Here is a 23,168-nt window from a genome sequence, read left to right as displayed (position 1 = left end):
ATCTTTGCCGGAAAGCCTCCGTGCGCGCTCGAATCTCTCTAATTTTACATTAGTGATCTCCTCGGGAGGTATAAGTAGAGGGAAACAATATATTCGATATCTCATCCAGAAACGCACCCTCTCGAAACCTGGACAGCAAGCTACACCGCGATGCAGAGCGCCTCTCTTGCAGAGTCTGCCACTTGAGTTTGTTAAATATCTCCGTAACGCAATCACGCTTACCAAATAACCCTGTGACGAAACACGCCGCTCTTCTTTGGATCTCCTCTGTCAACCCGACCTGGTACGGATCCCACACTGATGTGCAATACTCAAGTATAAGTCGAACGAGTGTTTTGTAAGCCACCTCCTTTGTTGATGGACTACATTTTATAAGGACTCTCCCAATGAATCTCAACCTGGCACCTGCCATACCAACAATTAATTTTATATGATCATTCCACTTCAAATCGTTCCGTACGCATACTCCCAGATATTTTAGAGGAGTAACTGCTACCAGTGTTTGTTCCGCTATCATATAATCATGCAATAAAGGATCCTTCTTTCTATGTATTCGCAATACATTACATTTGTCTCTGTTAAGGGTCAGTTGCCACTCCCTGCACCAAGTATCTATCCACTGCATATCTTCCTGCATTTCTCTACAATTTTCTAATGCTGCAACTTCTCTGTATACTACAGCATCATCCACGAAAAGCCGCATGGAACTTCCAACACTATCTACGCGTTGCGAGCTGAGAGGAGGCAGAGCAGCTTGAGTGATGAAAGGGTGCGGCAGCGTTTGTTGGGCGCTCCCGCCGACGCGGTGGGCAGCTATGCTCGTACCAGTTAGACGCACCTGGTTTTTAAATGTAAATGTCGTGTGACTTAGGACTTCCCGCGGGTAGACCGTTCGCCGGGTGCATGTCTTTCCATTTGACGCCACTTCGTCGACTTGCTCATCGATGAGGATGAAATGATGATTATTTGGACAACACAACACCCAGTCCCTGAGCGGAAAAAATTTCCGACGCAGCCGGGAATCGAACCCAGGCCCTTAGGACTGACATTCTGTCGCACTGACAACTTTTTTTTTTTTTTTGAACAAATATTACAGGACAGTGACGCTATTCATTACGCTTTCTTTTTTTTTTAACCTGAACCGCTTTTTTTTTAATACAAATACATGAATAAGATTTACATACAAGTTAAATGAAAGTGAAAATAAAAAAAAAAAAATTCGTATTCCAAGCGGATTTAGTTTTATCTTTTTTTTTGGGAGCAGGAAGGCAGGGTAAACAAACAATCTTTATTCGTACAATTGTACTATCTTAGGGATAAGAAAAGGATCGAGACAGCAAAAACAAAGCAAAAACAATTTGGAAACCAGAAAATCAACGTAAAGGCCGCCCTTTTTTTTGTGGAACATGAATAAAGTAAATGACAATCCTAGTCACGGGCGGGAGTGAAAATGAAGTTATCATCTGCATCACAATCCCTGCAGCACGCGGTGTCGCATCATAAATCTGGCAGACAGCCATATAATCTTGACCATTTCTGCCTTTGTGGGCGGCATATATTTATGTAGTTCTCCTGCGTCGACCATGTAGGGGCCAGTTTTCTTCTCAGTGTGCTGTATGCCAATATAACTGAACCGCGCAGTATTGTCTCTAGTCGTTCTGCTGCAGGAGTCTTCTCAGTTCTGGGACACCCCAGCTGTCGGGCGGATTGTGAAAAACACTTCCTAAAAAATTGGAAAAGTAAGTCCTGTATTTCGTATGACTCCGTATGAGCTCGTGTTGTTCTTGTAAATACATCCAATAATCCATCACGGACTTAATATCGTACGAATACAAATATTTCGTCGCATGTCCAGCGATCCAATTGACCGCATACGTCTTTTGTTTGGGAAAAAAGGTCTTGTCCGGTAGAAAAAGTACATCCGATGTGATTTCTGTGTAGTTAGTGCGCCGAAGGAAGGCCAAATTCGACGCGTCAGCATCCAGACGTCCCTCGCTGCGCCACACACTAATCCATGTTCTTCCGTTGCTAACAGGCCACAGTTTGTGCAAAGAGGAGAATCGACCATATGAATTGTATGTAATCGACTCCTGGTCACAAGTTTACGGTTTATAAGAATGTACCACATCGATCTCGCTGCTGTTGACAGTAATGGAGTATGCACTGCACACCAAATGTGGTTCCGTTGCGGCCATGGTGATCCATCAAGCACCTATAGATCTCCCGAGTCGTGGGTATTCTCGTCGAAGGTACTTTCAGACGAACATAACTGTAATCAACAAGAAATGAGGCAATGTGTGCAAGAGAAGGCGAAATATTGCCCACCGCAATAGGGGGTTCGTACGAAGGCGGAACAAGTACTTCTATCAGAGTTGACGTTATGGTGTGCTTTCGTTGTTGCCAATTTCGTATCATTGCTCGCATGTAAAGAGCCAGAGCTTTGTTTCGCACGTTTGTGAGGTTGAGGCCACCGTTCCGGAATTGTAGCGTTAACGTGTCATATGTGATCTTAAACAACATCCCAGTACTAACATAGTAACCAAAGGCAGCTATGAGGCGGTCTGCAATACCCTTCGGTATTGGTAGGATCTGCGCTAAATGGGGCAGTCGTGACGCTATGTGAACGTTAGTGTATGCCACACGCTGGATCATGTCAAAGGCCCTCAGTGAGTTGTTCCGTATCGCCAGACGAACATTTTGCAGAAGCCGCCGAGAACTCGCCGCCGCTGACCGCCGTAGTGAACGGGTAAATGTGATCCCCAGACACCTCAGCGATTCCACCGTCTGAAACGGTCCCGGTATGTCTTCCAGACCCCGTCCAATGTGCATAATTTTCGATTTCGTCATGTTAGTGACACTGCCTGCTGCCGTCCCGTAAGAGTCTAGATATTCAACAGCCTGATGCACTTCATGACCTGATCTGACAAGAAGGATCAGGTCGTCCGCATATGCGCGACAAACGAAAGAGTTCTCATTAAGCGCTATCCCAGTAAGTGAGCGCCTCATAACACACATCAGCGGCTCAAGCACTATCGCAAACAGCATCATGGAGAGTGGGCACCCTTGTCGGACGGAGCTGTTAATATGAACCGAGCCCGCTTCCCGACCGTTTACAATCACCTTCGATGTAGCCCCTCGTATTAGCCTCATAATGGAGATGAAAACAGGTGGAATCTCCATTCGGCTCATGACTGACGCCAAGAAGTCATGGTTTATCCTGTCGAACGCACGATCGAAGTCCACAGATATCATCGCCGCTCGCATTTTACAAGTTTCCGCAAGGGCGATAACGTCACGGTATTCACTTAACGCCGAGGAGATGTTTCTTCGCACCCCTAGGCAAGCCTGATCAGGGGATATTGTCCTGGATATCGCCAGCTTGAGGCGGGACGCTAATAGTCGTGCAAAAATTTTATAATCGGTGTTTAGCATAGTGAGAGGCCGATATTGATTAACACTGCGACTCCCCGCCATCTTCGGGATGGGAAGAAGAAAGCCCGTCACAAAATCCGACGGTAGGCGCATGTTCGGACTCATTGCCTCATTGTACATCGACACCAACTGTGGCATCATCATGTCCACGAATTCTCGATAAAACTCTAGCGTAATCCCATCTGGCCCCGGTGATTTATGGGCCGCTCCTTTTGTGAGTGCCACCTTTATATCGTCTTCTGTGAGTGGCTCCATAAGCGCTGCCTTATCCGTCTCTGTCAGTGTCGTTTGCAGATGTTGCAGTGTCTCTTCCCCCACCAGACGGTCCGTCGGTGTACCGGCATAGAGATGGCGGAAATGCTCTAAAAATTCATTTGCAATGTCCTGTTGTGTTGTCAGTTGACGGCCATCTAAACCGTGGAGCACTGTTACCAATGCCCGGCGGTAACGCTTATGTTCCCGCGACACATGGTGCATCGAAGTACGTTCCCCAGTGATGGTGTCAAGACATCTCGCCCGTATTGGGATGCCACCTAGTCGTCGTCGCGTGATCGATAGGATTTGTGCCTTGACACGATGAACTTCCGCATGATGTACTGCAGACGGCACCTGGAAGGACAGCTCACGAAGCATGGTGTAATAATAATCAAGAGTGTCTCTTTGCCATCTCGTCTTATCCCGACCATACTGTATGAGAGTTCGTCTTATTGCCGGCTTAGTACATTCGAGCCACCATTGAAGCACGGAGGTATATGTTGGTAGACGGCGTTGACATGTGGCCCATACCTCCTCGACTCTCTGACGACATTCGGGGTCCGCCAAAAGGGACGAATTGAGCTTCCATGTCCTGCGGCTTCTCCACACACTTTACCTAGGGAGTGACATGGTACAAATGTAAGCCAGATGATCAGTAAATGCCGCAGGCCATCGTTCTGCGTCGACCACCTTATCCTGTAGGCCAACCGAAACATATATTCGATCGAGTCTGCTCGCCGAGTGACTGGTAAAAAAAGTATATCCCTCACGGTTCCTATGAATCATGTCCCACGTGTCGCTTAACTCCAGATCCCGGCATAGCACATGCAATTCACGACAGGTATTGTAATGTGGTGTCTGGTCTTTTTGGGCTAAAACACAATTGAAGTCACCACCTATAATGAAATGATCAAATCTGCCGGTAAATAAGGGCACAATCTCTTCCGAATAAAATCTCGCACGCGCCCGTCTGTTGTCTGTGCCGGAAGGGGCATAAACATTGAGATTGCGAATTCCATTAACAGTTATCGCCAGTCCTCGTGCCGAAGGTAGATAAGCGAGGTCTCGGACCGGAATCCCGTCCCGGACCAATATCGCCGTTCCACTGTCGTTGTTCGAGTGCGGCGAGGTGTAGGAGATGTATCCATGTACTTCCTGGAACTCAGGAATGTAAATTTCCTGCACCATCAGTATATCCACATCCGACGCGTATATCATGTCCCTAAACAACTACTGCTTCACGGGCGATCTAACGGTATTTACATTCACTGTCCCTATTCTGTATGCCTGGGGTCGAGTAGCTGTCATCTCCACATGATGTTAAAATGACAAAGTTTCACCGTGTCGATAGTCCCTTCGCACATCCGCCGAGGGTCGCCCGAGGAACGTGTCCCTGCGGCATTAGGTTTCTTGAGATGCGGACGGATGCAAGGCCCCACCAATAGAATGGTCCGCATCGGTGATGTCGTCTTCCTGCTCATACCAGCTGATACTATTGGTGTGCTCCAAATTTTCCTGTGCGGCATTGATGGCTAAATGGCTCTGAGCACTATGGGACTCAACTTCTGAGGTCATTAGTCCCCTAGAACTTAGAACTAGTTAAACCTAACTAACCTAAGGACATCACAAACATCCATGCCCGAGGCAGGATTCGAACCTGCGACCGTAGCGGTCCTGCGGTTCCAGACTGCAGCGCCTTTAACCGCACGGCCACTTCGGCCGGCGCGGCATTGATGTGTGACATCTGTTGTTCTTTCGCAGCTGTAGACTCCACCGCCGAAGGGGTAGCAGGCCCCTGAGCGGATGCGTCGTCTGAACGATATGACATCATTTCACTGTCCGAATTCATATGATCTGCGACATCCGAAGCTTGTGGTTCCATGTCAGACAGGTCCATTGTGTTAGACTCATCTGGGCTCCCTAGAAGAGACGGGAGCGTCTCCGCAGAGTTCAGTCGGCGCTTCTTGCGGCGCTTTGGCGAGCGTTGTTTGCGGGCCCTAACCTCGGCCTCTGGTGTTGGCGCATCTTGCATCTCCTGCATTCCCGCTGCCGCCACAATGCCCTGGGGCCGTTCCACTTCAGCTTCCATGCCCACTGGGATGCTGTCATCTTCTTTCTGCGCCACCTGTAGTGTCTGAGATTGGAGGTTGGTCGGAGCCATTCCTTCTTCAGTGGTGTCCGAAGGCGCCTCAATCAACTGCGGCGTCGGTTCGATGGTGCGCTCCGACCTCGGCGTCACCTCCCCGCGAAGTGCCGTCACGTAAGTCATCGGCAGTGACGTTGGTGTAGTCGGATTCTGGAAGTCTCCGCTGGGGAGTTGCACGAGTCTCCTCTGCATACACGCTGATCGAAGATGTCCTTCACCACCACACCCGGAGCATGTCCGGGGCTGTCCATCATAGATGACAATAGCTCTACAGCCGCCGATGTTTATGTACGATGGCACATGTTTCGTAAGGGCAATTCGCACCTGTCGGACACCATTGAGCACTGGATACGTGCTAAAACTCGCCCAGCGTTCGGCCGTATGACTAATAACTCTGCCATATGGCTGGAGTGATTCAGTGACCAATGATTCGGGTACCTCGAAAGGCAGCTCGAAGATTCGAATCGTACGCACGCCCAGGCCCGAATGAGCGACTAAAACTTCGCCAATATGACCATCGGAGTGTCGGAATTGGAGTCCTCGTTTGGCGGCTTCAATGATCCTATCGCATGCTGCGTCGTCAATCATCTTTACGTAAAGAGTGCTGCTCACGATTGATAAATGAATTTCAATAATCTCCGTGTAATTAAGATGCACTTCGTCCTTCAAGAAACGTTCGATTTCGAAAGCCTTCGGTCTTGCATACTCGTTACAGAACGTGAACTGTATCGTGGTTTTTCGGAAATTGTGTGCCATTGCGTTCGATTCAAACAGTAACACACGCGAGTGACGACGGTGTAAACACCGCTTCTTCCGCGACCGTTCGCAGCCGAGACGTAAACAAGTCCGAGCTGCTCCGCGGCGAAAGGCGGACTGCTACTCAGCTACCGGGGACGGACACCTGGTTCGTGTTAACCCGCGAGTATTGAGAGCATGGTAGGAGTGGACAGGCGGGGGAAGATGCAATTCTAACTATTGCCTGTCCCGTAATTATCAGTGGCTCTGAAGTAGGCTCGGGGTTCTCAAACAGCAGACAGCGGTAGCTCAGCATTGTCGTCGGCTACCTTCTTCGTCATCTGCACAGCTGCAACATCGCAAGACTGTCAAATGACAGATACAGTAATGTAGAGCCTTGACCCAGTTGATTTTCTTTAACAAAGTATGACTAAGTTAAATAATAACTTACAATAGTTAAAACTTGTAGGGCACCTGTGTTGGCATTGTCCTCAGACATTATTACCAAGCAGGGTCCCTCTTCCTTTCCAAGCAATCATCGAGTGTCTTAGGAATATGAAAATTGATTAAATATTTACTGTCAGTTTTACATCGTCTTGGTCATGAAGACGTTATGATCCGGCTGCATACCCGAGAAGAATATTATCAATTATTACGCCGGGAAAGCCTTCGTAGCCACGTCAGTTTTATGTGTTTGCCAATGACCTGTTTCAGTCTAAATTTTCTGCCTCGTAACTGTTCAGTCTTATATTCCATAACAGAAGCTTAACTAATTTGCTATCTTGTGTATTAACTTCATTCACTTAAGTTAATGTAAAATTTCACCGGCAAAACTAATAACTAAAGATACAGCACAAGTTAAGAGTGCGCAATTTCATTTATTCTGTATTTATCTTACCTTCTGTTGCCACGCCAGTGGTTTTTGCTTAAATTTATTTGCCATTACCTTTCTCAAGATTGTGCCCTAGCAGGCTGGCAACCTTTTAATTATCCACTTTCAGCTAATCAGTGTATTTGTAGTAAATATTACATGGTACGCATTTTCCCCCTGTGCGATTTGTGAGCGATTGCACTACACTCCAACCATTTCAAATCTATCATCAGTATTTGGCTTAAGTTTAGAATAGATTCGTCCTTCAGCGGATACTGTTGCACACTTTCCTCCAACTAACTGCCGCTATTTTCCTTCGGTAACAATAGCCTTGCTCACTGTAAAATTTCATTAGGCATATGCGATCACGGTCAGTTATATCGCAGTCTAGTAGGCCGATTAGGAAGTGGGAGGTCACAAGCGATGACTGTCTTCAGACCTAAAATTGAGCATACAGATGTAGTTAGACGTAGAATGTTTCCAAATTACACGAAATACAGAATCAAAATTGGTTCAAATGGCTCTGAGCACTATGGGACTTAACATCTGAGGTCATCAATCCCATAGAACTTAGAACTACGTAAACCTAACTAACCTAAAGACATCACACACATCCATGCCCGAGGCAGGATTCGAACCCACGACCGTAGAGGTCGCGCGGTTCCAGAGTGAAGCGCCTAGAACCGCTCGGCCACACCCGCCGGCCAAAATACAGAATCAGAAATCACTATAAGCAAATATGACAACTTTTCTATGCCTCAGTAAATGCAGTAACTGCACAATTCGTATATTGTGTAGTTTGGAAACATTGTACGTCAAGCTACCTCTGTATGCTCATTTTCAGGTCTGAAGATGGTCGTCGTTGACAAAAATTAAAAACCTAAGTAATAAATATTTGTGATCAGTGTCTGGATTTATAATAAAAAGAATTGTTCCTGCATTGGTGGAGAACCTCATAGTGATTATGTCGCAACGCGTGAATCTTACAGATGGTTTCCAAAAGTATGTCCCACCCCACCCCTTGTGATTTGCGGAATGTTTTGTCAGCAACAAAAGACTAAGGACGAAAGCGTTTGCCAGTAAGAGGAAGTGGGTATAACAATTTTCAAAGTAGCATGGCAAAAAAGGACAATACGGTTGTCACCAATTATTTTTGTTTTGTTAATTCAGGAAACGTTTCAGTATTTAAAAACCTAATGTAATACGCTTTTGTTGCAGTTACTTTCTCTCGTCTTAGCACGTAACAACACGCTTATTTTGGCAACTATTAAAACTAAATCCCACACAAGAAACACTTTTCTAAGTTTCCTGTCTAGCGCTGAAGTCCAGTTCTGCACGACAAAAGTTGTTTCTGCAAACCATACTATTATTATTCAACACTTTGGCTGCACGTTTCGTCGCCTGCGCCACCACGACAAATCCCTTCTCTTTTCCATCGTCAACAAATTTGATAATGTTAACCGCAAGTCAAGCCATTGTCTCTTCCTCAAATTTCGAAATCATGTTAACTGTTTCTTGGTCAGGTTTCTCATTCTTTAATTTGTTCAGATTCATCTTACTTTGCATGGCAATAAAATTGGAAGTCTTCCGTGCATTCGGAGATATTTGAGTGTCGATTAATGTATTTCTTGTTTCAATTATCGAGACTTTATTCTTCTCCATGGTGTTTGCATTTTTTCAAACAGAGGCAAATTTGACTGCAGAAACATGAAGTAAATTTCATTCGTCGGGCTGCTGAAGAAATATGAAATTACTTTAGGTGACCTGTCTTCGGCGTCAAAATATTGTTTAAATGGAATCAAAAGGTTAAGAATTTTCTCAACTCATGACATTAACGACTGTGATCTTATTTTTAAGTGAGATAGAAGAGCCTGATAACTGTCATCAACCTATAAGCAGAACTCTTTCAGCTTATCTGTCATTAACGTGTATATTGAAAAATAATTAAATATTTTCATGACGATTAATTCAACGTCGATAGTTAAGACTTCAGCAGCGCTTGATATAGTATTGTGGAGAATATTGGCAGAGCATCCAATTCCTTCCACATTTTTTTTCTAGTTCTTCTTTAATTTGGTGAAACACATTCCACTGGCCTCGTCGATGAAACCCTCCGAAGTTGGTGTTGGTATTGTCTCCACAAAAGGGATTAATTTATTTAATGGAATTTGCAGTTGCCTTAAAGTGTCTGGACAAAACTTTCCAATTGTCTCTGATGTTTCGTTTTCAGCGAATCAAACTTCAACAGCTCCCTTTGGATTCCGTCAGTTTCAATAAAGTATTGCAAACTGTCTCTGATGTTTCGTTTTCAGCAAACTAAAGGGAACATCTTTTCAGCCTTGTGGTTCGATGCGTCGGTACCTTTGCCGTAAAACGACACTTCCTGTAATTTTTTTATGCATTCGGCCTCGGAGTGTGGTGCGAGGACATTTTTAACATCGCTGTAACTTTGGTCCTGGCTGCAGACTGCTTTGCGGCGGCTTTGGAGTCGGGGTACACTGTGGCATTCAGTTTTACGGTACAGTTAAGAGAACTGAAGGATTGATGATGCCTGACTACTCTGTAAGCTGTTGTTAGTTCTGCAGCAACAACGAGTAATTCTTCCTAGGTATCCTCTTTAATCATGAATGTAGGAATATGCTTTGATGTCGATGCTACCGTGAATCTATTTGCATGATTCTTCGTAGATGTGATGCCTCACATCTGCCCTTCCTCCGTGAGCTACTGAGATGAAGCAGCTACAAATCTAAGCACCTACAAATCCCACACAACGATTCCTGACCCCTACGTCCTTCTTGACAAAAGACCACTCTTTTGTGTAATCGCGCGAAAAGTTGCACTTTCTCTTTCCATCCTTACGCATTTTCGTAAGCTATGATAAGTTTATTAGATGATAAACAGTCGACAATAACACTTTCGTTAATAGAACTACAGGTCACTATACACTTCACGGCCTATATACTTGTAGTAATCACATCACACATTATTAACTTGCAATTGTTGTTAGTATTACTCTTAGAAATACTCGTCTTATCGGATCACTATTCAAATGGGAACTTAACCGATTCTTTTGCGTCGTATATTGGAGACGTCTGGTATTTTCTCGAATGACAGCGCTGAATGTAGAAGGTACTTACATTGTAGATACAAGATAAATAACATGCAACGCCGTCTGAGAGACGACCTTGTCAATATTAAGTTGTTGAGATAAATAAAACTAACTGAGGCTGACAGATGAGATTACTTCAGTACTTGACCCAAGCTAGTAATCGATACATTATGTCTTGTCGGGATGTCAGAACAAGAATGTCCATAACGGTGATGGTCCCCATTATTCGGGATGGATGAAACCCTATGTGTATGTGTAGCGTGCAAGACTTGCCCCCACCTGTGCTGTACGGTAGTTTCTCGGTGTTCTCGTTGTACATTCGTTGTACTGCAGAATGGCACCAACCCTAGTCTGGAGTTTTTACGAAGTCACCTAGCAAAGTAATACTATGCTTCATTTACTTTAAGAGATCAAAGATATGTCTGCCACTTCTAGGAAACAATAGAAGAGAAAAGAAATTATGATAACAGTAATAAATTAGAAACTTAACAGCAGTTCATTCATAGTATACAATAAAAATAAATAGTCGCTGATATGTTGCCTGTGTCTACATAATGTACCTTTATCAGGTTATAGTGCTCGAAAATGGACAAATTGACATGAAAAAAAGTTTTTGTCCTTTAGCACTTTCTTTTCGTAATGCTAAACAAGTGATATAATCCCCAATTACAACATGATTTTGAGTAGAGTTTCATAAAAATTAGAATCAATGGGAGAATACAGATGATTTTTTGTAGTATGCAACCACTTATCATTTATCGAGAAAAGCAGCGAAAGGTGGACAGACTAAGCTTTCTTTTATTTTACGATATATTGATAATTTTTACTTTTTGGCCCGTCTGACTACAACTAAATCAAACACAATTTTCGTACCATACGCGTTTCGCCTTTATTCTCTGCAAGGAATCTTTAGTGGCCTAGAATATGTACACATTTTACTATTAATTTTACACTTTGGGGCAACGTACCTGTAGGTTATAAACAGTTCTGGTGGTTCGTTTTTGCTACAGTGTACTAATATTTCAAATTCTGGTAAACCTTCCGGGATATAAGGTCGTGGTCCATGAAACTCTTCAGCTCCTAACGTTTCGTCCAGAGCTGCGCTGGACATCTTCAGAGGGGTGTTTCTCCTCCAGTGAGTCTTGCCGACTGACGGGTCGGACGTCTGAGAGCGACTTATATATCGTAGAAAGTGGGCGTGACCAGAGCTGCACGTGATATGCAGAGATAATCTTTGTCAGAGATAAAACTTAACTATCGATCGTAATCTCGTCACTGATAAAACTGTCTAGCAATTCCGTAGTGCTACTGTCCAAATATCACTAAGTTTCATGGTCTCTTCTTTCCGATTAAAATTATCCCTACGTTTCTACATTTCAATTGCTTCTCTACAAAGCCGTAGATAAAATTCATGTTTCGGAAAACTTCACTTGATGATTTCCTGACTGAAAAGCGTGTTATGCTACAGCCGATTTTATCTACGACGACGAACTATTACCCACGGCTTTGTAGAGAAGCAATTGAAATACATAAACATAGGGATAATTTTAATCGGAAAGAAGAGACCATGAAACTTAGTGATATTTGGACAGTAGCACTACAGAATTGCTAGACAGTTTTATCCGTGACGAGATTACGATCGATAGTTAAGTTTTATCTCTGACAAAGATTATCTCTGCATACCACGTGCAACTCCGGTCACGCCCACTTTCTTTGATATATAAGTCGCTCTCAGACGTCTGACCCGTCAGTCGGCAAGACTCACCGGAGGAGAAACACCCCTCCGAAGATGTCCAGCGCAGCTCTGGACGAAACGTTAGGAGCTGAAGAGTTTCATGGACCACGACCTTACATCCCGGAAGGTTCACCAGAAGATATGTCATCCGGTCGTGAAAGCCTTCATACTATGATTTCAAATTCTACTTACAGGTTGCGTGGACGATTTTCTACATATTATGTTTCAGTTCAATTTCTGGTGTCGTTCGTCTTCTTATAATTGCCACTTGAGGTTTGTCCCACATTTCACAACACTAGGAACTGAACACCCGTTTTAGTGTAATGTTTAGGTTTGTGTTGCCGACTGTCGGATGTGATTGCTAAAGATCGAATATCATTGCCAGCTTTGAGAGTGTAATTTTTGAAGTATCTGTGATATGTTGTGTATGCATGCATGTGTGTGTGTGTGTGTGTGTGTGTGTGTGTGTGTGTGTGTGTGTGTGTGTGTGTGTGTGATGTGTTTTGGTGTGAAAATTTATTTGGGTGAACTACCTTTTTTTTTCTGCTGCTGCTTGTGAGAGAGGAACAATTTCTATCTTATCATTTCTTTTATTAAGTGTAGTAGGGAGCCTGTACTGATGTGTGTTCGCTCATTTATCACATGTTTGCTTTCAGCGGTGGCTTTCTGAATGTGGAAGTTTCCTTGCATTTGTATAAGATGTTTGTGATGGTTGTTTATTCTCACTATTTTCATTTCTTGTTCCACGTTTGTAAGGTGGTGGTTATGGTGTTTTAAATGTTCTGCAAATGTGGAATGGTTTGATTCGTACTTCCAACGCCTCATATGTTCTTTGTACCATGTTCTAAAATTCCTGGATGTTGTGCCTATGTATACTGCATCACAACTACGACATTCAAGTTTAAATATTCCTGATCCGTTGAATGTATCCCTCTTGGTAGTTGGTTGGCTTAGGTGTGATTGGAGGGTTTGCCCAGTCTTAAATGCTATTCGGAAGCCCTGTCTCTTTAGTATGTTTGCAACTCTATGTGTGTAAGTCACAGTGTATCATATGCTTCTTTTCTGTGTGATGTTGTCATTGTTTGTTTGTTTGTTGAGTGAGTTTGTAGCTTGTGAGTTATCTTGTATTCTGGAAGTGTTGTGTTTGTTTTGTATTTGTGTTTTTATTTTTTGGTTGAGCCTGTTTACTGCTTGTGCATCATACCCATTGTTTCTAGATATTTGTGTGATTGTAATCATTTCTTTTTCTTAGTTTCTGTAATTGAGTGGAATTCTGTTTAATCTATGTAACATATGTCTTAGTGCTGCAAGCTTCTGGTTATGGGAGTGATCAGATGTGGAATGTATTGTTGTCTGTGGTTGTTGCTTTTCTAAAGATATTAAATGTATTTTTGTCATTTTCTTTTTTTATTGTTGCATCAAGAAAATATACACTCCTGGAAATGGAAAAAAGAACACATTGACACCGGTGTGTCAGACCCACCATACTTGCTCCGGACACTGCGAGAGGGCTGTACAAGCAATGATCACACGCACGGCACAGCGGACACACCAGGAACCGCGGTGTTGGCCGTCGAATGGCGCTAGCTGCGCAGCATTTGAGCACCGCCGCCGTCAGTGTCAGCCAGTTTGCCGTGGCATACGGAGCTCCATCGCAGTCTTTAACACTGGTAGCATGCCGCGACAGCGTGGACGTGAACCGTATGTGCAGTTGACGGACTTTGAGCGAGGGCGTATAGTGGGCATGCGGGAGGCCGGGTGGACGTACCGCCGAATTGCTCAACACGTAGGGCGTGAGGTCTCCACAGTACATCGATGTTGTCGCCAGTGGTCGGCGGAAGGTGCACGTGCCCGTCGACCTGGGACCGGACCGCAGCGACGCACGGATGCACGCCAAGACCGTAGGATCCTACGCAGTGCCGTAGGGGACCGCACCGCCACTTCCCAGCAAATTAGGGACACTGTTGCTCCTGGGGTATCGGCGAGGACCATTCGCAACCGTCTCCATGAAGCTGGGCTACGGTCCCGCACACCGTTAGGCCGTCTTCCGCTCACGCCCCAACATCGTGCAGCCCGCCTCCAGTGGTGTTGCGACAGGCGTGAATGGAGGGACGAATGGAGACGTGTCGTCTTCATCGATGAGAGTCGCTTCTGCCTTGGTGCCAATGATGGTCGTATGCGTGTTTGGCGCCGTGCAGGTGAGCGCCACAATCAGGACTGCATACGACCGAGGCACACAGGGCCAACACCCGGCATCATGGTGTGGGGAGCGATCTCCTACACTGGCCGTACATCACTGGTGATCGTCGAGGGGACACTGAATAGTGAACGGTACATCCAAACCGTCATCGAACCCATCGTTCTACCATTCCTAGACCGGCAAGGGAACTTGCTGTTCCAACAGGACAATGCACGTCCGCATGTATCCCGTGCCACCCAACGTGCTCTAGAAGGTGTAAGTCAACTACCCTGGCCAGCAAGATCTCCGGATCTGTCCCCCATTGAGCATGTGTGGGACTGGATGAAGCGTCGTCTCACGCGGTCTGCACGTCCAGCACGAACGCTGGTCCAACTGAGGCGCCAGGTGGAAATGGCATGGCAAGCCGTTCCACAGGACTACATCCAGCATCTCTACGATCGTCTCCATGGGAGAATAGCAGCCTGCATTGCTGCGAAAGGTGGATATACACTGTACTAGTGCCGACATTGTGTATGCTCTGTTGCCTGTGTCTATGTGCCTGTGGTTCTGTCAGTGTGATCATGTGATGTATCTGACCCCAGGAATGTGTCAATAAAGTTTCCCCTTCCTGGGACAATGAATTCACGGTGTTCTTATTTCAATTTCCAGGAGTGTATTTGATTTTCCTTTTCTTTTTCAAGTGTGAATTTTATGTTCAGATGTGCTTTATTGATTTCCGAGTGGAGTTCATCTATTTTTTCATTTGGCTCATCTACCAGATAAATAATGTCATCCACATATCAGTACCAATATATGATTTTAAAACTTTCGTTAGTGGTTATCTTTTCAAATATCTGATTTTCTAGATGACTGATGAAAATGTTTGCTAATGTTCATGATATTGGAGATCCCATGGGCAGTCCATCACTTTGTAGGTAATAGTCATTCTCGAACTGAAAGTAGTTTTCTTTGGATATCAGTCTGAGTATATTTGTCATTTCTTTTATTGCTTTTGCGGTGAGGTTGCTGTAAGATTTTGTTCTATGATTGCTATTGTTCCTGTGATGGGGATGGAGGTACACCTATTCTCTACGTCAAATGAAATCATTGATGCTGTGTGTGCTACCTGTATGTTCTGGATGTGTTCTATTGGGTTTCCTGTGTTTATCACAGTTCTGTTGTTTTCTATTTTATAGTATTTGCTAATTAACTTTCGGAGATGTTTGGCTATGTGGTACGTTGGGGCTTTCCTAAAGTTAATCACGGCTCTCCTTGGCATACCATTTTTATGTATCTTTCGTTGGTTGCGGAGTGTTGGTGCTTGTGAGTTTTTCTGTGTTATGTAGTATTTCTGTTTGTCTGTGAGTGTGTGTTCAGTGTTTTTCAATGTTAGTTTCAGGTTTGCCCGGAACTGTATAGTTGTATCTGACTTCAGTTTTTGTATGGCATTGGTGTTTATGTATTCGTTGGTTTTTGTGATGTTTTGCTCTTTGTCCATAAGTACTGTTACATTTCCTTTGTCTGCTCTTGTTATTATTATGTAGTTGTTTATTAACTTTTGATTTAACCTTTTCGTGGTGGCTGCTTCTATTTGGTTGTTCTTATTGTGCGTCTGCTGTGTTTGTTTTATTATGCCTTTTATTCCTTTTTTACTGGTTGTCAGTCCTATATTTATTTCACAATTATTTTGTTGTTCTTCATGTGTAAGGATCTGTTTGGTTTCTACTATGAGATTTTCTATGTATTGGATGTTTACTTTGATGTTGGTACAGTGTTTCGACCTTTTTTCCAAGAGCATTTTTTTCTTTTTCTTGTAGTTCTGTCTCTGTTAGATTAACTAAACGTAGGTGGCATGCATAGGAATGTGTATTGGCGTTCTTGTGGTCTCACATTTAAAATGTAATCGTATTTTTGTGTCTTTCTTATTGTTAGTTTCATTATTTTCTGTTTATGCTTGTTTTGTAAATGTTTCACTGCTGTGTATGTGTTGTGGTCAGTTTTTTCTGTTAGTGCCACGAGAAGTATGGGGTTTCCTATGTTTTGTGACAATTCAAGATGAGTCTCATGGAGTAGCAGTTTAAGTACTGTTTTTTCGAATCTAGCCTCTTAATTTCATTTAGTAGCCAACATCGTTCCGCAACTGATTTCGACTTTTGTGCCCCTGTAGAACTATTTTTAACCTTAGCATTAATATAACTTGGATTAAATCGTTCTTTTTGGAAGTTTTGTTGAATTTTAGGTGCTATATCGTCTTATTAGCTTATTCAATTTAATATTTTGGTTACACGTATCTTGCAACTGAGAGAGCCAAATTTTTCATTCTGTGTTCGATTTCTACGTTTATTACAGGTAATAATAGGAATAAAAACAGAAAAATCAGTTATTTCAGAAACCAGTTATTTTTAGCGATTTTAACAATCAGATTAAACTGGCGAAGAAAAAAGGAATTAACTGAATTCTGATAGTTTCAGCGGTAACCGCCATTCTTATTCCACAATCTCACTGCGATGTAGCAAAGTGCACTACTTTAATCGGAGCGTAACTGTACCTAGTCACATGCTCAAGTTAGTTCCTGCTACAGCCGCCCTACTACTTCATGTAGCCGGGTAATAAATAATTAATTTTTTATTTGTTTGCAGGTACATGTACATATGTCAGCAGTCGTGGTACACGCAGCAATCCTCGCGCCACTCTACCACAGCAGGCAAATAAAAGGTCGGAAACAAAATATCGAACCCTATTCATGTAGTGAAGTAATTCGTTTTCTGCCTTTGAGGGGGGACAACAATCAATACCGCGTACTGAGTTGGTGGAGCCGTACAGCAGCAATGGAACGTCACATGGTACAGTGGATAGATGCCAAAGGTGTGATAAAATATGTCTGAATGATGTAGAAAGAAGTTACAGACCATCTGTCTGTGAAGAGGAGCAAAGCCATGAGTCAGGTTCCACCGTCTTCCACAGGCATTTTGAACTTGATAAATGCCACCAAATGCTGTGTTTTGTGGCCCTTCACGCCCATTCAGGAGGCCCGCCGAATCAATGCAGCAGTAGGAATGTTCCTCGTAAACAATCGAAAATTATCATATCGAATGTACTTAAGTTTTTTACTGATATGGCCGACAGTGAAGAAGCGAGGAATAACTTAAATTCTGCGCAAATTCATAAACTTACTGCTTAAGCGTGTGGTGTCTCCAAGCCAACTGTAGGCCGTACTAGCATATCTGTGTCATTGGCAGAATCTCCAGGCTGAATGAATGTTTCGATTCTCCAAGAAAGGGATACGAACGTGAACGGAAATCGACAGACTCTGACGATTTTAACAAGAGCTCGTGCGTATAACTCTACCTGGATATTACGACAGAGCAGAGTATCCAGCGGCTAAAAAGCTACAGGCTGACCTCCATGAAAAAATTATTTATTCAGGCTCAGAGACCTCCATTCTTCGTCTTCTGTGATGACGGACGGAAAGTCTTAATGGAACACAGAGACATTGCAGCAGCAAGAGCGAAGTTTTTGCATACAATGCACTTCTTGCGTGCTGAAGACACCAGGCCTGAAGTGTACTTGGTTGAAACTTGGGTTTCACAGAACCATAGCAGTAAGTATATATGGCACGAATCCAAAGGAAACGACGGTTTTAAAGTGCCTACCGGTAGAGGTGGTCGATTAATCATCGCCCAAGCTATTTCATTAACCACAGGCTTCATACCTGAGGCTAAACTTGTTTTTCGTGGTGGGAAAAGTTCATGCCAATCCGATTATCATTCAGAAATGAATGGAGAAGCTTTTAAGAATTGGTTTATTCGACTGTTGTCTGTGCTGGAAGAAGGGTCAATTATCGTGATGGATAGATGGATAACGCCAGCTACCACTCCATTCAGATAGAAAAGCTGCCATGTTCAAATTGGCGCAAGTCAGATATTATGGAGTGGTTAAAGAAAGAGAATGTTTTATTTTCAGTCGATGAAACGAAGGCTGAACTCCTGTCTAAGGAATAAATCGTAGGTGCCAAAAGCACTTACGAATCGGATCAATTGGCAAACGAAATGGGACCTCAAGCGGTACGTCTACCACCGTATCTCTGCCAGTATAATCCCACTGAATTGATATGGGCCGAAGTAAAGCGAGAAGTAGCGAAAAGAAATGACTACTTCCAAACGTGCTGATGTTGAGAAGCTAGCACGCGAAGCTCTTGACAATGTTACTCAGCAGGACTGGGAGAGGTGCGTAAAACACGCAGAAGCATTGCAAGAAACTGATTTCTTGAACCAGGGTTTAAGAGACACCATAGTGGAATCTGTGATGGTGCACCTGGTTGAAACAAGCGACAGTGAATCTGCAGACATGGAGCCAGAAGATCCTTCAGTTTCGGTAAGTACCGTCTATGTAAATAGCTGACTTGATTTAAATGTTTGGCCATTCATTTCAGTTATAGGGGACATACTGCGAATGTTTTTCCCTTACAGTAGACGTCTGATAAGTTTATCACAAATGGTGGCGATTAGTTTACTCGACAGTAACTGTCAATTAAAATAACATTGTCAATTCTGCATTAATTAACAACAGTTTTTCCTAAGAACCTGTATCGAACATCTTTACATTCGGATATAATCTTACTGCATTCAGTTTACTTGTAAATTCGAAATTTAACTCCTTTTTTTCATAGAGGAATTTACTGGCTGTTTCGTAATAAGGGTAATGCCATTCATAAAATGACAAAACGTTGTGGTGCTTCTGTATCTACTATAAACCGTGCAGTAACATCAGAACAGTCCCAGCACCTATTCTGTCTCTCCGAGAAGAGCATAGAAATCTATGACATTTGACGACTTTTACAAAAAGCTAGAACGTAGAATTGTATTACTTTAGTATGAAAGAGGATACTATGCGATGGCTAGAGAAATACAGGGTAATGTCCGTGATAAAATTGATTATTCTGACCAGTCACTTCATTGCACTGTCTTCTCCGTCCACTTGGTTTGTAATTCAGAAACTGTAATGATGGACGAAATTTGTGACACAAAACATAAACACGAGATGACCTTGAAGCCCTATTTCCGTGCCGGCCACTTACGTTACCCATTTGTTGGTGGTAAGCTGCTATGTGACCAAACTGCTGAGGTCATCGGTCCCTAGGCTTACACAGTAATTAATCTAACTTACACTGACTTACGCTAAGGACAACACACACACCCATGCCCGAGGGAGGACTCGAACCTCCGACGGGGGTAGCCTCGCGAACCGTTTCAAGGCGCCTGTGACGGCGCGGCTACCCCGCACGACCCGTGACTAGGAGAAAAAGGTATAGAGTCGAGTGAAAAAAGCAAAAGCTAGCAGTCGAAACGTATGGTTTCATCGCCTCAGAAAATTACAGAGTCTGAGACATCATCGGGAGAGGTCGTTTACGACTAGTCTGGTATGCGCTAACAGATTATGCTCGTAAGGAACAAACTGTCGCAGGAGCATATCATCTAAATCTCCAGACGAGATTACGGGGGATTGTAAAGACGAAGCGTTGCAGGAAGCTGTCCAAGGAGTTCTCTTTGCTCCACATACCATTCAAATCTATTCTGCATAATGTCTGTATGTCTTTTCAGAGATGCTTGCGGGACTCGGCTGTTCGCTACAGTATGTCAAATCAAACACCTTTCAGCCGTCTAATTTCCAAACTTATTTTATTTGGCTACCAGTTTCGGCGATTTATTACGCCATCTTTAGGCCCATGACCGACGTGTGGAAGAGTCCACCTCGGTTCTCATCGAAATAGGAGCCAGCATTCAAATACTGGCATTGTAGATTTCTGCTTGCCATAAAGATCACTTCAACCATCAACTGCGATTAACAGACATTTCCGAAAGAACAGATACTATCTTCATATAATTAAGGCTAACTGGCCATTGACTTTATTCTTCTGTGTGGATGCACACATATTACCCGAACTCTTACGGGACTCGGTAAGATTGTCTGCAGCGAGTAATGAGTGTAATGGACAGGGGCACTATGTGTACAGTGTGTGGACATGAAGTTGGGAATGTGGGTCTCACGGGAAGAGTGCAAGGGATAAGTCCCTGCAGTCGCACCACCCTGTGTGTCCTCGGTGGCTCAGATGGATAGAGCGTCTGCTATGTAAGCAGGAGATCTCGGGTTCGAGTCCCGGTCCGGGCACACATTTTCAACTGTCCCCGTTGATGTATATCAGCGTCTGTGGACAGCGTGGGGTCTTGATTTAATTATCATTTGATTCAAGAGCGCTGCATGGTCACCGATCGTGTCTGTTCTTTCGGCCATCTTCATAAAGAAAAAAGTCTCTGGCAGTACCGCAAACCGAACCAGTGTCCTCCGCATGGAAGTCAGCCGCTCTGACCACTCAGCTACGGAGGTGCGACCCTCCGCACACACTGGGTGACATCAGCAGATTCGCCGTCAAAGGGTGGAATAGGCCTAAGCGAAAATCTTATGAGCATCACTCTAAGAAGGACCGAAGCTTGTTGGACAGCACGTGTGAACCAACACAGTAGTGAGTGATACTGTCCAGTAGACATTGTTACCAAAGATATAAGCCTCTGTTTGCGTTGTTTTAATTTTGTTTTGGAGTAATCTAGCATTTTTAGTTTCACTAGACTTATACCTTCAGTCCTTGCTCTCCTTGAGTCTAACCCGATACGCGTTCTCACGTATGATGCAGGTGGTGAAAAACTGTTTCTGAGAAGTTTAATTGGCCTACTAGAATACTTTAAATCTTATTCAGAGTCAGTTTACCTACCCATGAGTTGCTCAGAACAATTCGTCTTCCAACTTTGAACTTCTGACAATCCTGATAAAGTCTAAAGAATGCTGCAACTTTGGTATATGTAATCTTCAGCATACTAACATAGATAAGATCATTGCGTTGTTTCACAAGACTTGGCAGTTTGATTTTGTTGAAACTGAGTCACTTCGACAAATACACTGCTCTGCAAAGCTTAAGTATGAGATACGAAAGTTTTATGTGAAAATTCACAAAGCTTTATAAATAAACCAAACATTATTAACATTCTACTTCTTTATTCTTCATGTCTACTTATTTGTAGCCCTCTGCTGCTAGAGGCTCCAAATTATAGTGTGTAACATGGCGGTGGGTAACTTGACAATATCAGTGCATGAGTAACAGCGTGCTGTAATCGAGTTTGGAGTTCTGAGCGTTCGCCCACACGTGGAGCGCCCTCTCGTTCAGCACGACAGTGCCACACTACCCACGAGCGCTGCGACATCTGCAACAATCCGGCGCCCTGGTTTCGCTGTCGTCGATCATCCTCAGTACACTCCCGACTTTCCCCCGTCCGATGTTAATCTGTTTCCGAAACTTAAAAAATGGTTCAAATGGCTCTGAGCACTATGGGACTTCACATCTGAGGTCATCAGTCCCCTAGAACTTCGAACTACGTACCTAACTAACCTAAGGACATCACACACATCCATGCCCGAGGCAGGAATCGAACCTGCGACCGCAGCGGTCGCGCAGTTCTAGACTGAAGCGTCTAGAACCACTCGGCCACTCCGGCCGGCGACGAAACTTAAAGGACACTTTTCGAAGACTTTACTTTGATTGTGATGAAGCGGTCGAAGCAGATGTGAGGTTGCGGCTCTCTTAACGATGTCTGACATTCTGCGGTGATGGTATCAACGAACTGGTCTTTCAAGGAGATAAATGTGTTCGTCACCTGGGTGGCTGTGTTGAGAAATAAATATGTAGACATGTATTTTAAAATATGTGGATATGAAAAATAAAGATGTAGAATATTACTAACCTTTTTTTTATTTAAAAAGCTTGGAGAATTCTCAGACTAAAAATTCGGATCATTACTTTTCAGCATGCAGTCGTAGATAAAGTAACACAACACACTAACAACTAGGTGGCAATGAATGAAAGTGTGGGAGCATGTTGCCAGAGGTCTCCCAGTCGTGCACAGAAAGATTGACGTCATATGGCCTGAAGTCAGCGTGACTATAGCGCCAAATGTGATCGACCCCGTAACACGAGGCACGTAAGGGAATGAAGAAAGACAATGTGTGTGTGTCAATTAGCGAGCAGTTGCTGTGGAGTGTGGTTGTGTTGTTCACTACATTTGGATGACTTCACATACGGAAGAATCATCGGGAAACTGGTAGAAGGACGAAGCGTTATGAATGTAGCCCAAGAGTTTGGTATTGCTCACAGCACTGTTGCGCTCTGATGGACAAAGTTGCGAAGGGCGCACGGAGAAAATTCCGAACCACAGGCACTGCTGCCCGAAGGGAAGGATGTGGTTGACCGCCTTCAACTACAGCAGCAGTGACCGCTACGTTCCGCAACTGACAAGAAGTCACTAACGCCAAATAGCGGGTGCAAATACAACCACATGTAACAGGAATGCAAGGCATGCAATCACGCGATCCACAGCGACTCCATGGGAGTGGTCTGTTTACCCGACGACCAGTACGTTATGTGTCGTTGACATCCATACATCGGCGGTACCATTTGCGATGGTGCCAAGAGTATAGGGGGTGGACCAACGAGGACTGGGATCGCGTGCTCTTCTTGGCTGACAGTAGGGACAGTCTGAGTAGCGATTCTGGACGTCCCCTCATATGGCGAGAGGTGGGAGCACATAATGCATTCAAGAACGTTGTCGAACATGATGGTTTTGGTGGTCCATGATTTACGGTGCCAGGGAGGCGTAGTGT

The sequence above is a fragment of the Schistocerca serialis genome, chromosome 6 (genome assembly GCF_023864345.2).
Source record: "Schistocerca serialis cubense isolate TAMUIC-IGC-003099 chromosome 6, iqSchSeri2.2, whole genome shotgun sequence".
NCBI lineage: Eukaryota > Metazoa > Arthropoda > Insecta > Orthoptera > Acrididae > Schistocerca > Schistocerca serialis.
The sequence above is the reverse complement of the archived record's forward strand: the minus strand, read 5'-3'. Positions refer to the sequence as shown.